Here is a 16,206-nt window from a genome sequence, read left to right as displayed (position 1 = left end):
AATTCTTTTATCCCATTCGGAAGAAACATTTCATTTTCATCCCCTGACAATAATTGAATCACTCTGTATATTTTAAGAGAACCCAATTTGATCATTATCAAAATTGGGAGGACCTCAAAAGTCTTTTTACTGAATTTTTGCAGTCCAATATCAAGAGGGTAAATATTAGAAATGGCAAAGGCTAAACTGAAAATAAACCCTAAAAGTAAAACTCGATCGAGCATAAGCAAAGTTTCGATTAGCAAACGAGAATGCAAAATCTTTTCGGGTAAGTGCAAAAGAATGGAACAGCAATGTGCCATTTCCGTCACTATAATAAGCTGAAGCTCAAGTTGTGGAATCCAAAAAGATACCAAAAGGTGTAGCACCATTCATCAATCACCATCTAACCTCTAACTCTTATGATCTATACTATAATCGAAGCCGGAAAATGTACAGCGTCGCTTGGGTAATGATCGGGAATAGCCCCCCAGAATCCGAATACTGAACTGCCTCATGAGAAGTGCTCTAACCAACTTGCCTCATCCATCCTGTTTCGATTCGATTCTCCAACTCTTGGTGGGAGCAATTTGGCAGCAGTAATCATTGCGAGTTTGATGTTATATTCCAATGTGAAGGTCTTGCAGGACCGGAGGAGGAAGTGGTGGAATTGCTGAACCATATGAAAATTTTTCAGATATTTCCATGATCCTTCGGGCAGTTGCCGTAGATTCTTTGATACCGATCTTTCTGGACGAAATTATTCCAGATTCATCTACTCTAGAGGAGTTGCTTTTCTCAAGCGATGACAAGAACTTGCCCTTTGAGGTAGTTGTCTGTGCCGATTGTATTACGGAAGCAAAAAGACCAGATTCACTAAGTCCTTGAATTATAACCTGTGGATCAGAGGATAAGCGAATGCTCATGTCATCTACGAAGTAATCCATAGCAAAGATCAGCAAAAAGAAGAAAAAAAAACAGGAAACTGGAAGTTTTACTCACCATGGGAGCATAAATCCTAGTTAAGATACCTCTCCTCAAAAGTTTCAAGTTCAATTCCTTATCAGTCCACACAACATGCTCGCGGTACCTAAGAAAAAAAAGGCACGATATTATTTTTTTTGTAATCAGCGGAAGGAAAAAAAGAGCGCCTTAAAAATTTTATTGATAATAAAAGTTTACATAAGATTTAAACACTACACCAAATTACATCACATAAAACTTAACAACTACTTTCAACTAGACCTCCTCGCTGGATCAGAAAATCCAGTAATAGAGCCTTACCGTCAACCTATCCCTTTCTTAGCTAAGCTATCAGCCTCCCCATTGCTTGCCCTTGGAATCCACCTCACTGAATGAACCATACCATTTGAAAGAGACAAAATCTGATTAACTAAAGGCGAGTAGAAAGCAGGAGCCAAAGCCGGTGATTGAATCCATTCCACTACCGACTTGCAATCACACTCAACAATCAATCTCCCAACAGATACCCAAAGTGATGCCAGAAAAAATTCAATGCCTCTTTGAATAGCCTTTAATTCAGCTAGAGGAGTACCTTGGCCAACCTTCTCTGAAAAAGTCAAAAGTGTACGACACTGCCAATCTCTCAAAATACCTCCACCCGAGCCATCAAGCCTAGCAGCTCCATCAACATTCATCTTAAGAAAATCAACAGGGGGTGGAATCCAACGCAAGATATGACAAACTTTGGCTTTGGATAAAGAAAACCCATCTGATAGGGATGGATTACCAATCAACAAATCCTCTTGAATATGAACCGTAGGAAACTTGGCTAAAAACCATTTTGAAAGTCTGAATCTAACTGTAAAGAACAAAGACATGCTGTCAAGATTAGATCCTTCAAACACCATAGCATTCCTAGCTTTCCAAATTGACCAGAAGATAACACCCGGAATAAACTTCCAGATCGTCGAATTACCCCTCAACTCACCCCAAAAACTAAGCAAAGCAGGAGGGTCTTGAGGAAGAACAAGCGAAATATCCCAGAAACTAGTTATATTATTCCACAATTTCCACACAACAAAACAAGAAATAAATAAATGTTGAACTGTTTCCTCATGATTCTTGCAAAAAGGACACTGAATATCTTCCCCTAACGAAACACCTCTCTTAACCAACTCAGCCTTAACTGCCAATTTCTGATGTGCGAGTTGCCAAAGGAAAGCTTCCACTCTAGGTGGAGCAAAACCCATCCAGACTCCTTTTAGCCACAAATCATTACTCCCATCCACAGAACCAAGAGATTTTCTGCAGGATTTTACCGAAAACAAGCCATCTCCACTAGCAGACCAAGAAAGAGAGTCTTCCACCAGCTCTGACAGTTTGAAATCCTTAAGTTTTGTCATCAAAGCCAACCACTGGTCCAATTCCCAATCACTCAGATTCCTTCTAGTTTGAACATTCCACTCCCAGCCACTCGATCCATAGCTGCCAAACTCAATAACCTCCCCCCCTTTATTAATGGAAAGCACATAGATTCTAAGGAAAATTATTTTTAGAGGAACCTCATCTGCCCATACATCGTTCCAAAAAGAAATTGATTTCCCATTACCTATTTGCAGCTTCGAATTCGATCTAAGAAAGTCCCCTACCGAATCGTTCTTAGAAAAATTATTTGCAATGCCTCTCAAGATCCATGAAGATTGCAGAGAAGTAACCTTTCCAATAGACATAGTGTTCCAACAGACCTTTTGCTTGCTACACAACACAGATTTCCAAAGAGAATTTTTATCATTGGCAAATTTCCACACCCACTTGCCTAGTAAAGCCCGGTTAGTAAGATTCAAATCAAGGACACCTAGTCCACCACAGTTCAAAGGCCTGCAGACCGTATTCCAATTTACCCAGTGAATCCTCCGCTTATCCCCCTTATCACCCCAAAGAAAGTTAGCCATTAAAGAATTAAGCTTCTTTCCAATATTGCACGACATTTTAAAAAGGGATAGAAAGAAGATAGGCAAAGAGGTTAGCACCGACTTCAAAAGAACTGTCCTACCGGCCAAAGACAGACAGGACGCTTTCCACCCTGCAAGTTTGGAACTGAAATTCTTAAAGACTGAATCCCATAGAGCCTCTATGTTTTTCTTAGCACCCAAGGGAAGTCCCAAGTATTCTGTTGGAAAATAACCGACTGAACAACCCACTTGTTCTGCCCAATCCGATAAAACTCTATCTTCCAAATTGATTCCAAACAACTTACTCTTTGCTAGATTGAGGTGTAAACCTGTCATAATGCTAAAAATCCTCAGCACCCTTTTTACATTCTTGATCTGATTAATAGAGGCTTGGCAAAAAATTATTAAATCATCGGCGAATTGTAGATGGGACAACCTAGTAGAATTTTCAGAATTCCCCATAATGAAACCATGGAATAAACCCCTCTCAATTGCTTTAGAGAGCATCAAGTGTAGCATCTCGCCTATAATGTTAAACAAAAGTGGAGAAAGACTGCAGCCTTGTCTTAGACCTTTGTTCATTGAAAATTCCTCAAAAGGGGACCCATTAACAAGTATCGAAATAGAAGCTATAGACAAACATTGAGTAATCCACGAGGACCATCTATTTCCAAATCCCATCTCTTTCATTGCTCTAAATAAAATAGGCCATTCCACAGTGTCGTAAGCTCTACGGAAGTCAACTTTAAAAACTACCCCTTGCAACCCTTGTTTACTCCAGTAATCAATACCTTCGTTCGCAATGAAGGCGCAATCCAATAACTGTCTCCCCAGAATAAAAGCAAATTGGGATTGGCTGATGATATCCCCAACACAGCCACTCAACCTCTTAGATAATACTTTTGAGAGGATCTTGTATAAGCTACCTACAAGGCTGATAGGTCTGAAATCCTCCACACTTTCCGGATTAATCTTCTTCGGAATGAGTGTAATAAACGCGTGATTAACTCCGTGTTCCCATTTTCTACCCAAATAAAAATCCTGGAAAAATTTCAATACATGCTCCTTTAAAACCGGCCAACATTTCTTGAAAAAACCCATGGTGAAGCCATTCGGGCCTGGTGCTTTAGAACTATCCGAAGAAGCTATCGCTTTCCATAATTCTTGTTATGAGAACTGCTCCTCAAGTTTTGAAGATTGGAACCCTGATAGCTTAGCAAAATCCAGGGATAAATCCTCTACACCCAGTGTTAACTTAGAGCTATAGGATTCCTTAAAAAAGGTCGCAATATGCAACTTAATAGATTGCGGATCTGTGACTACAGAACCATTGATCTTCAAACTAGTAATTTCATTTCTTCTACTCCTGTTTAGAGCAGTTAAATAAAAAAATCTAGTGTTTCTATCCCCATCTTTAATCCATCTCGCCCTTGATTTCTGGAACCAAATGCTTTCTTCAATCCTATAAAACTTCCAGAGAGTCCATCTGAACTGCAGTAATTGCCCCCAGTCCTGTTGGGAGAGATCCTCAGTTTGAGCCTTAAATTCAAGATCATTAATCTTCAATTCCAAACCTGCAATAGACTCAGAAATTCCATTGAACCTTCTGCCTAACCAACTTCTGATCGATTTTTTAGCTCCTTGTAGAATGCTAAATATGCCCCTACTCTTTCTGCTCCCCCTTCGAAACATCCAAGGATGATTTAACCATATCCTCGAAACCTTCTTCCTCTAGAAGATAATTAAAAAATCTGAATGGTTTGGGACCCCAATCAAAAGATTTTTCCTCCAAAGAAACGGGATTATGATCAGATAAAGACCTCGGTAACATGCTTTGCACAACATTAGGAAAACTGATCAGAAAATTCCCAGAAATTAAGAACCTATCCAATCTGACCCAAGTAGAGGCTTCTCTATTATTACACCAAGTATACCTTCCCCCAACCATAGGTAGATCGATTAAGTTAGTTTGATTCAGGAAATTTCTAAGAATATCTATAGAAAACCAGTTCTGGGACATTCCTATCTTCTCTGCCGGATCTAGATACACATTAAAATCTCCCCCAATGCAAACTGATACGGTTTGAGCAACGACAAAATTCAGCAACTCCCTGAAAAAATCCTCCTTTTCAGAATCAATGCTTGGACCATAGACATTAATAATCACATTTATCACAGGAATTCTTAAATTTTCCAAATATAGCTATGAATCTGCTACTTAAATGACTATTTGTAACTTCAAATTCCTTGTCATTCCACAACACCATTAATCCTCCTGCAGACCCCACTGCTGGAACGACAATCCAACCATTAAGAATACTTCCACCTATCCTTCTCCTAATAGCCTGAGAACATTTTTCAAGCTTTGTTTCTTGAATGAGAAGAATGCCTGGTTTATAATTCCTGACCATATTAGCTACGGCTCTTGATTTTTCCTTTTTACAAATACCCCTAATGTTCCAAAAATAATCTTAATCTGTACCATGGATATATATATGAAACCGAAACCTCAAAGCAAAGCAACCAAAAGATCCTTACTCCCCCGGATCCACCCCTTCCCTACATTCAGCCAAACCCTTTTCCAGATTAATTATTTTATCCAAAAAGGCCTTCTTCCCCTCTTTGAATGAGATCCCTAGCAATTTATTTACTTCCCATGTAGCCAACGCCTCTTCTAAAAATAGGGAGAAATTTGAAGAATACACAGTAGGGATACTAGCCACATCCAGTGCTTCCCTAATAAAAATCATTTTCTCTCTTCTAATACCATTCCTTGCTTCTGATCCAGGCTAAACACCTTTTACACCATCACCAGCGCCCCGAGGATGCTGTGACCGGTCTACTTCCGAATTCTGACTAGAACCACCTTCTTCCTGGATCCCATTTGGACTTCTCTCCGAGATATTAGTAATAGGTAAATTACACGGGATAGAAGTAATTCTAGACCTGTTGTGATCAGACGACTCCGGTGGTTGCAAATTCCCATTTTCTCTGCTTGGATTAAACCACACCTTTCTTTCTCTAGATCTTCTATACACTCTATATATAGACCCTCTATTCCATCTTCCCAAATGCAGACTTCTATACAGGTGATTGAAAGGACTCCAGCTATTAAAGCCAATAGCATGAGTCTCCTTAGAACATCCTCTCCCCTGGTTTCTGCCCATGTGAAGCGACTTTTCTACCCTAACCTCCTCTATAACTTCTTCACTACTAGCTTCTTTGTTCAGGATTGTCCCTCAATCGATCAAAACCTCATTGAACTTATTAGGGAATTCTCTAGACAGAGGTTGAATCCTGACGATGACCTCACCAGGAATAGGAGTTGGGAGTAAATAAGAAGGATCATTAACCGATTTATGCACATTAGACTCATCCAAACCAGTTTGCTGCGGATCCACCAAAGCCTCCAACCTGGATTCATTTACTTTACCAAACCCCAAATTAATTAGATTAACAGCAGGCCCATAAGGAGAAAATGGGGTGGGCTCACTCGAATCCAAAGATTGGGCTGCCACACTTTCATCTAAAAAATCATCCCTTAATCCAAAACCTCGATAGTCCCCTTTAAAATTCAAAATCCCATCTGGTGATTCTGACATCTTAGCACCACTAGTTTGACCTTGTAATTCCTGCGACAATAAATGCTCTTCCCCTTTGCCGCCTACCATAGATGTACAGTTATCCCCTACCAACCACCTGTCATCTGTGTCCCTAGAATCCTCAGCTATCAAGTCCTGATTACCAACTCCGACTGAATGCCTATCTTCTTCATCCTCTGCTAGAGCATCGTTACTGTGCACACCATCGCCGGCCACCATAGATTTTTTTGCTGCAAAGCTTTCCTGTTTGATACTAACCGATCCCAAATTAATTTTAACCTTAAAAGAACGCCCATACGAACCCATATTAACAAATACCTGTATGTCGAACGGGCTGGCCACCTTCAGTAGAGCCCTTGCCACCGCCATATCCTCCCTTTTGATCGTCGACTCATGAATGCAGACCAGCTTCCCCCATTTTGAAAGTAACTTTTCCAAAAAAGATACGTTCCAACATAATAAGGGAATTCCAACCAATTCAACTGAACAAAATGCCAACGGAACACCTTCTTCGCTCATGAGCGGGTCAAGCCAATCAAACCAAAAAAACAGATCCTCCCCTCTGCTCGACCTTGCCTTCTCTAATTCTTCCACTGAATCAAAAGTTAAGATACAAGAGTTCCAAGTATAACCCCATTTAGCTCCCTTGACTATGATTCCATCGCTAGCCAGCCCCTTCACCACTAACTCCAAATCAAAGTGGGATTTAATAATTCCAGTCAATGATCTTTTAACCCAATCATACTCGTCTAATGGGATATGCATCTCCCACACATTCCTAAGCCCTATTTCCTTTCCTGGACGACCCTCCTTAATCTCTTTACTCGCCTGAACTTCCCTATGCTCATCATAAGAGACTAGCGCATCCTTATATGATCTCTCATCCCTCAATTTACTGACCGACTCTGATCCTAGTCTTCTTCTCGAAGTTATTCCCTTTTTCAACTTATCTTCTTCCCTTCTGACATCACTATTAGCAGCTTGCTTGAACTTCTGCTTCTGGTACTTAGTTACTCCAACTGAGACTTTCTTACCATCTATCCAAATACCATTCACATTTGCTATCACCTTCATCAACCCATCTTCCTTCGCAAACTGAACGAAAGCAAACGTATGGTTTCTATAGTTCTGCTTGTTGGAGCTACTCGGAATGTAAACTCGAATAACGCGACCTTGCTGTTGAAAAATTTCCTTGACTGTTCTCCAAGTTACCCTCTTACTCAGATAGTTGACAAACGCCGTCCATTCCTCACCGGAAGACTGACCGCCTATGGCACACTCTCTCTCTCTCACTTTCTCTCTAACACTCTCTTTCTCTCTCATAGTTTTTTTTTTGAGAAAAGATCTTCAAAATTTGTGTTATATGAAAAGGCTTAGTCGATTACTCTTATAAATTCCCAGGGAACATGCTCCAATATGAATGCCAAAAATAAAATCCGACCCAACACAACTATAACACACAAATTGCTTGATGAGAAACATTTTTGCCTACTTGGGATTGTAAGGAGTAGATCATAGACTATTCATAGACAGCCTAACAATTTGCAAAGTGTAGACATTTGGTGGCCTAAACATATCAGTAATGTTCGACTTAGAAACCCTTCCTTTCGATACAGAAGTGCCGTTCAGAATAGCTCACTATAAAGCAAAATTTTAAGGTAAAAATTAAAAACCCTTGCTCATAACACACAGCATCAGAAGCCTTGGTTCATATTTGAAACCAAACAAAAACATAACATATGATGTTTAATATGTTAATATAAGCATTACCAGCGAAGCATCTCCTCTTCGGTTGCAGTTGAAGCAATTATGAATGCCTGCATAAAATAAAACATGTAAAAACTAAGCAAATTAAGCAAAAATACTTAACAGTATCATTTAAAGTTTATCACTGATTCAAGATAAAAAGACAAAGATAACAGGAATGTGATGATTTATATCACAATTGGAACTCACAGCTCTATCAAATTCTAACATGAAACATCTTTTAACATCGTCCTTTGTAGGCTTGCAACCACATCGATCACGCCGTGAAGTTAGATCAGAAAATTTGGAGTATGTATAATGCAGAACAGCAGCCTCATCCAACTTGATCTCACTGTGAAATATCACACAAAATAGAACCAGTCATATACCTAAGATTAAGAAAGGAAAGAATGCTCAACTATAAGGTAAATGACTTAAAAAAATAAAAGGTTAAATAAAAATGAATATAAGTACATAACATATAAGAACTCCTTATTAAAGAAGAGGTCATCTGCATTTGACAGATATTAACAACTTAGTATATTAAAAGACAGGGCCCACTCTATGTGCTACAACAGCTGAGACAGAAAGCCAGAAGTACTTATCCAAGTGAAAGAAGGGGCTAGTTTTAACCCAATATAATTAATGGCATATACAAAACAAAGAAACTCTGTATTGTATTTAATAAAGCTTGGTACTTATGTTTGTTCAAAGAACATAAAGAATTTGCTTTATTTATTATTTAACAGTTCTAAAGATGATGAATTATCATACTAATTTACTAAAAGTCATTATCAAAGAAAGCTCAATGCTTTTTCACTTTGGTTTTCAAGAAATATGCTAAGATTTTATCATGATTGTTACCCAAAGTTCAATTCTTGTAAATAAACCTAATATTGTCTACTTTTGGCAATTAAAGGAAAAGCAAATAAAAGAAAAGAAAATGACATATGAGTTTGCTGAAGAACAGCAAGGCACGCTTTACTAGGTTTGCATTGTGTCTTGATCTCACTGATATTTTTTTTTTGATAGAAGATGAGGCCTCATAAAAAACCTCCTTTTTACCCTCCATGTTATGAAAGTAACATGAAGGGTAATGAAAGGAGGAAAAGAGCGCCTATAATTTTATTAAACAGAAGAAAAGTACATTACCCACTCTTACAACAAAATAAACCTTCCCAGAAAGCATAAGACTTAAAAACCACTATCAGCTGGAAAACGTAGACACAAATTACATAATACTGAGAACAAAAACCTGCAGAAACAAAATGAAACATACACTCCAACTCCTCAAATACAAAGGCAGCTAATCAACCAATACCATCTTTAGCTAATCTGTCCGCTTCCCAATTGGCAGCCCTCAAGATTAGCCTTAACATAATATCCATCCCTTCCATAATAGAGACGATCTCCTTCACCAATGATTGGAATAAAGGGGTGCTTAATTCCGGATTTTTAATCCACTTCAGCGCGTTAGTAGAGTCCGATTCTAAAATAATCCTCTGATTAAGAACCTCACCTGAATCAATAAGCAAACAACCCTCTCTTAATCGCCAAAATTCTGCCATAATCGGAGGACCACCCCCAATCTTTTCAGAAAACCAATGAATCAACCTACCACTGCTGTCCCTAATCAGACCTCCTATACCTCCTTTGTTCCACCCCTTCACCATCGCTCCATCAACATTAATCTTAATAAAACCAACTGGAGGAGGAACCCAGCAAGACGGTTTGGATCTTGCTTTGTGACTAACCATTAAATCAGCAAGTGTTAAATCACTCACAAGCGAGTCGAAAGGAATCAACATATCAAAACTAGCAGCAAACCAAGAAACTATTCTAAAACGAGCAATAAAGAACAACAACACCACATCTAGCTTCCCATTCTTAAAAATAACCTCGTTCCTGATTTTCCACACCTTCCACAAGACTGCCCTTGGAATGAATTTCCAAATACTAGAGTTCGGAAGAAGCTCATCCCACTGAGTGATACAATCTAAGGGATTAATAGAAATCACCCAAGCAACATCCCACATATTCAAAAATCTGGCCCACAGTCCCCAAGCAACCTCACAATGCAGAAAAAGATGAGAAACAGTTTCCCCAAATCTGCCACACAACGGACATAAGGAATCTTCAATTCCAGCCACACAACAGACATAAGGAATCTTCAATTCCAGCCACACCACGCTTTAACAGTTCCTCCTTAACCGCCACTCTCAGATGAACTACTTGCCATAAGAAGGTTTCAACACGAGGGGCTATCCCTATCCAAATTTTCATGTCCCAAACATCTTGATTCCCCTCAGTACCTTCCGAGCCATGAAAAATTTTTATACAAGAATTAGTAGAGAAACAACCCTCTCCATTCCCTAACCAAATCCAGCAATCTTCCTCATCATGAGACAAAGAGGTGTTATTCAGCATAGAAATCAGATGCAACCATTGGTCAATCTCCCAATCAGCCAGATTTCTTCTGAATTGAATATCCCACACCCATCCTGCAGCCTGTTCCTCCCTAAACTCCACTACTTTCCCCTCTTTATTCGTTGAAAGAGCATATAGTCTAGGGAACAGAACTTTAAGGGGGACTTCTCCCAACCAAATATCATTCCAAAATACCACAGAACGGCCATTTCCAGTTTTCCACCGCAAATTACTCCTAATGCAGTCACCAAACTCATCATTGGAAAAGAAGTTATTAATCACTCCTCTCCAAATCCAAGATGCACGGGCAGTCAAAGAACTCTAACATTTTGGAGTTCAGGTCCAAATTATTCACACAGCAAACAACTCTCTTCCACCAAGAATCCTTTTCAGAGGCAAACTTCCATACCCATTTACCCAACAATGCTCTGTTCAATATAGCTAAGTTCGGGATCCCAAGACCCCCCAACCTTCTCGGTTTGCTGACCAAACCCCAGTTCACCCAATGTATGTTTTTTTATCAGTCGACCCCCCCCCATAAAAAGGCAGCCATTATAGAATTTAATTTCTGCACCACCTAAGCTGGAATTCGAAATAAAGAAAGGAAATAAGTGGGGAGAGAGCACAAAACAGATTTGATCAACACCACCCTCCCTGCTAATGCTAGAGAATTTGCCTTCCAACAAGACAACCTATTATAGAAATTCTGCACGATTGGCTCCCACATTGCAATAGAGTTTCTCTTAGACCCCATAGGCAAACCTAAATAGTCTGCAGGAAATTTACCCACTGAACAACCAATTTCCTTAGACCAATCAACAAGCACATCATCCTCAATATTAATTCCAAAAATTCTGCTCTTGACTAGATTAATCTTCAACCCCACCAATAACTCATAAATCAAAAGCACCCTTCTAACATTCTATTGCTAGATATACATAACAATGATGTCAACAACATATTCATTAACACGAAATCAGTAGAAAAGGAGAAATATTGTACTTTGGTGTTTTCATGTAGTTATGCCATCTATGTGCACCGTTAGGACGAAGATGATCTCGAATACGTGCAGCTGATTTCCCATTTCCATAGGTCAAAAAGTAGTTTGGATTGCCACGGGTTGCCTCTTTATAATTGCCAAAGTACACTTCCTTGGAAGATGATCATAGTTCTTTTTGAACATTGAGACCTATGCCAAAATAGAAGATCTAATGGTAAACAACAAGTGCATACATGACCATAACCCTATCAAAAACAATTGTGTTACTTCAGGCATGAGAAACAGGAAAGTTAATAATCTTGCCATCATACTAATATTAGCCATATCGTAATAATCTAACCAAAGTAAAACATGAGAAATAAATAGAGGAAATTATACCTCAGTAAAAGGTTCCTCGACATCATCCCGCTCAACGCTGCTTTCCTGAAAATTTATATGATTTAGTTGCTTTTGGTGTCAACAACAATACTTGATCAAAATAACTATACCCATCAAAACATTTTATCACCAAAATAAACATAATTGACTTATAATCTATAAAGGCAGTTCTACTCACATAATTTGGAAAGATAACCATATCAACATTTCCTGGTACACCTGACAGTAATTGTCTCAAAGAGTACTCACGAGCACCCATAGGATTTATAAGCCCATCGGTGTCGAGATGAATAATCCAATCCATGCCAGCATCCTGTAAATGAATGGAGAAAAAGAATAGTAAGGTTAAGAGTTATATCTTACCATCAATACAAATTTATACTACACATGGAAATATATTATGGAGGAGATGAAAATGTAATAACATACCCTTGCCATGACAATAGACATTTCCATGTTAAGGGATTGCTTCACAAACAACTCGTAGTTACATGGTTTGTAGAAGAAGCTAGACAACCAAGTCTCATTCCAAATCCGGCTACAAGCACCAAAATGAAATCGGAAAAGGAAATAGAAGAGTATCAAGTCAGATTTTAAAACAGTTACCTTTTATGCTTTTGAGAATTATTCAATAATGAAAAGAACAAAAGGAAAGAAAAAGCATCTCAATAAACCATCATATGGAAGGAAATGGATAAACTACCAAGGAAGCAAACAGATAATCCCATGAAAGTATTATATCCAGAAACCATTAGCATACATACACACAAAAAGGAAGTTGATGTCGTACAATTTAATGGTAAATTAGAGATATTATAGGTCGTCTCCAGTTTACTCCTAAGGACAGCGCTATTTATTTCAGAGCTCATGTTTCCCAATAGGTGTAATTTATTCTGATTTTCGGGAGCTCACTAGAACGGTAGTTTGGTCCATCACTGGGGAGACTAAGTTCCACATTGCAGCCAAATCACCAGAATTCCAGGAAAGAAAATAGCTCAAACCTCCAAACTACACTTTTCCTCTCTTTCTTTTCCCCATGCCCTTCTCTATAGCATTGAGTTTTCCAACAATCATTTAAGTCTTGTACAGAAAAGAAGAACATGCAAAATTTGCCTTATAGAATAAAACCACAAGAAAACAAATACTTCCGTTATCCTGAATTCAACCAATTGTGTACAAACCTTCTAGCTTGTTCTTCTAATTCTTTTGTTCTGTATATCACTTTCACCCCCTGTACAAGATACAGAATCAAAGAGGAATAAACATCAAAACATACAACAAGGTACAGAAATCAAAAAGGGGAACAAAGATTTATACTCACTGGAATTGATTCTAGGACTTTAGATACATTGGGAGAGGCAGCCTTCCCCTCAACAAAGAGGAAGAAGGTTGAAATTCCAATAACCTTGTGATAAAAGATCCATGGTAATGTCTGTTCTAATCCTGCAGAAGTACTAGAGATAATACATATCTGGCATTCAGCAAAAACAAAAAAAAGAAAGGTAAGAAAAAGCATCCACAATTCATCAAACCACATACATCAGTGATGATAATGATCAATATACAGTAAATGGCATCATTAAAAAAATGTGATAATTGGAGTTGAAGCTATCACTAAGAATGAAATGAAAATCTTTCAGGATCTCTCTTTTCTGATGAATATAGAAAACAGCTTCAATATGGATTTAAGATACGGAAATACCCCTGTATCTTAGAAAACCATACAATCCAATTTCCCTAAAACTTACATCCTGAAAAGGGTAGAGAATTTTCAAATACAGTGATGAAAGCCTTCTGTTTTAAGGGAACTTCAGGGAAAGGTTAAATATCCTTGCATTTTAAAAAATATTAACCGCTAAAATTTATATTACTAGTACTTGAGCATGAGTGTTAGATACAGGTATGAGCCTGACAGAGGCTAGGGTTTCAGAGAGTTATATCTTGATAACCATGTTGGGTATGTGCAAGACATGGATACTCGTAGAAAACGCAGAGTCGAAGCAACATCAGCTATATTTCAAAGAATGTTCATTAACAACAAGGCAAGACAAATTTGTTATGTAAATAAATTTGATATCCACAGGTAACTTTTACAATATACAACAATTCTATATATACATATTAACTCCATTCAATTTTGAAACTCGTGAAAAGGGCTTCAAAGAGCACTACACTAATCAAAGAAACAGCTTGATCAAAAAAACTACAGTCTTATTTTACTAATGTGTTAAATTTTACTGGCTTGATTGGAAATTGTATATACATTTACAGCATTAGATCATTTAGGAGATTATATTAAGAAAAAGTATCTCATTCGGCTGTGAAATTTTTAACATCCACAAATGGGATTATCAGAGCTACACATACCCATACGTATATTTAAAAATAAATAAAACTAATTACAGCCTCTTAATCCTACTTCCAAAATATAAAATTTGTAAACATTATCTCATTCTTTATTAGTAAGTCTTTTTAATATTTTTTTATCCTAATTTTTGGACTAGGTGGTCGGCCTCCATTTTTTGAATGAGTATGAATAAAAATATTATACCCGACAAATAAATTCGAAAAGAAAAAGAAACATGTTTAGTGAACAAATCAAACCTTAATTCTCTAACCAAATCCAAACCACTTAAATCCTTCAATATATATTATTTTTTATATTTGTATATTATGGATTTTGTATGAATATATATAACACTAAGATGTAAGCATTAAATATTTTAAATTAATTACACTTTAAAACTAATCATAATAAAATATATTCATAAATTAAAGATTAAAAAAATATGAATCAGTAAGCTTAGACAATCCATTGCAAGTACAATCTTTTTCCAAGGAGGGTTTAGACAAACAAATATAACATCAATATCATTCTCTAGACTAGATCCAAACTCAATAAGATTCTGAACAGCTCTATCCGGCTTTTAGTTTCTTCCATTTGATTTGAATTTGATGGTTGAAGCTAATCCAAATCTACATCTAATTTCAGCCTTGCTTATTTTAATTTTATAGTTTATCGAATAAATATATAATTTAATCTAGAAAATTAGGTAGTCCAATTCCAGACAAAATTAGGACCTGAAATCCACTAAGATTCAGATTCATCGGGGATAATAAAACTGAAAAAAAAAACAAGAGCATTACAGAATCTGAATATTCAAATTTCTATAAATTCCCAAAAAGGGCAACCCGAAAATCCAACTAACCTTAGGAGTAAGATCCGACCCGGCATCGAATTCCCAACCCTTAAAATAAGGGAAAGCCGGGGACTTGTTTCGACCCAAAAGATCGACGCAGCCCGAATCGGAGCGGTGATCCGAACCAGGATTGGAACCGGAGTTATCCATGCCAGGGAACTGAAACGGGTCAGGAGACCAACGAGAGATGGGGTCGGTTAGACCGCCACGCCATTGGAGAACAAAGGCAAATAAGGCAAGGGTTAAAGGGAGAATAGTTAAGAGCAAGAGGAGACGAGAAGTGAAGGATTGCTGTGAAGAATAAGAAGAAAGGGAAGACGAAGAGGATGGTCTTGAAGAAGAGTGGAGACCCGCCATGAGAATGGGCGACTGGTGATGAAATAGAGAGATTGAAACATATTATATAGGTTGGTTGAAGGAAAGAAGAAATGAAACTGAAAGAGAGAAGTTGGCAAAGGAGAACGACACCACGCATGTAACAAGGCTTTTTGTCCTTGGCTTTTGTCCTTTAGCTTCTCCTCCCTTTTTTTTCATTTATTATTATTTATTTATTATATTAAAAAATATAATTTTTATAAGAGAAAATAACATTAGTGACAAAAAATGTTTTATAATATACGATTTTAACCAATTTTTTTTGGATTTGCCAAAATGACCAACTAAATCGTAATGCGATCGATAATTCGCAACGCGATCTCTGGTATCGCAAATCAGTTTCCAGATTCGCAACGCGATTCTGACTATCGCATTGCGATTTTCCAAATTCGCGTTGCGATTTTCCTAATTCGCAATGCGAATACGTAAATCGCAATGTGAATACGTAAATCGCAACGCGAATCTGACTATCGCAACGAGATTCTGACTATCGCAACGAGATTCTGACTATTGCAACGCGATTCTGACTATCGCAATACTGAATTTCAAATTCGCAACTCGATTTCTGAATTCGCAACAGGTTT

The 16,206-nt window shown here is 37.8% G+C and overlaps 1 pseudogene; it reads right to left on the bottom strand.

The window, feature by feature from the left end:
• Positions 1 to 264: 264 nt before the first annotated feature.
• LOC120158035 lies at positions 265 to 15,619 on the bottom strand (annotated as a pseudogene).
• Positions 15,620 to 16,206: the final 587 nt, after the last annotated feature.

This window comes from Hibiscus syriacus, unplaced genomic scaffold (assembly GCF_006381635.1).
Source record: "Hibiscus syriacus cultivar Baekdansim isolate YM2019G1 unplaced genomic scaffold, ASM638163v2 tig00111300_pilon, whole genome shotgun sequence".
Taxonomy (NCBI): domain Eukaryota; kingdom Viridiplantae; phylum Streptophyta; class Magnoliopsida; order Malvales; family Malvaceae; genus Hibiscus; species Hibiscus syriacus.
The sequence above is the reverse complement of the archived record's forward strand: the minus strand, read 5'-3'. Positions and strand labels throughout refer to the sequence as shown.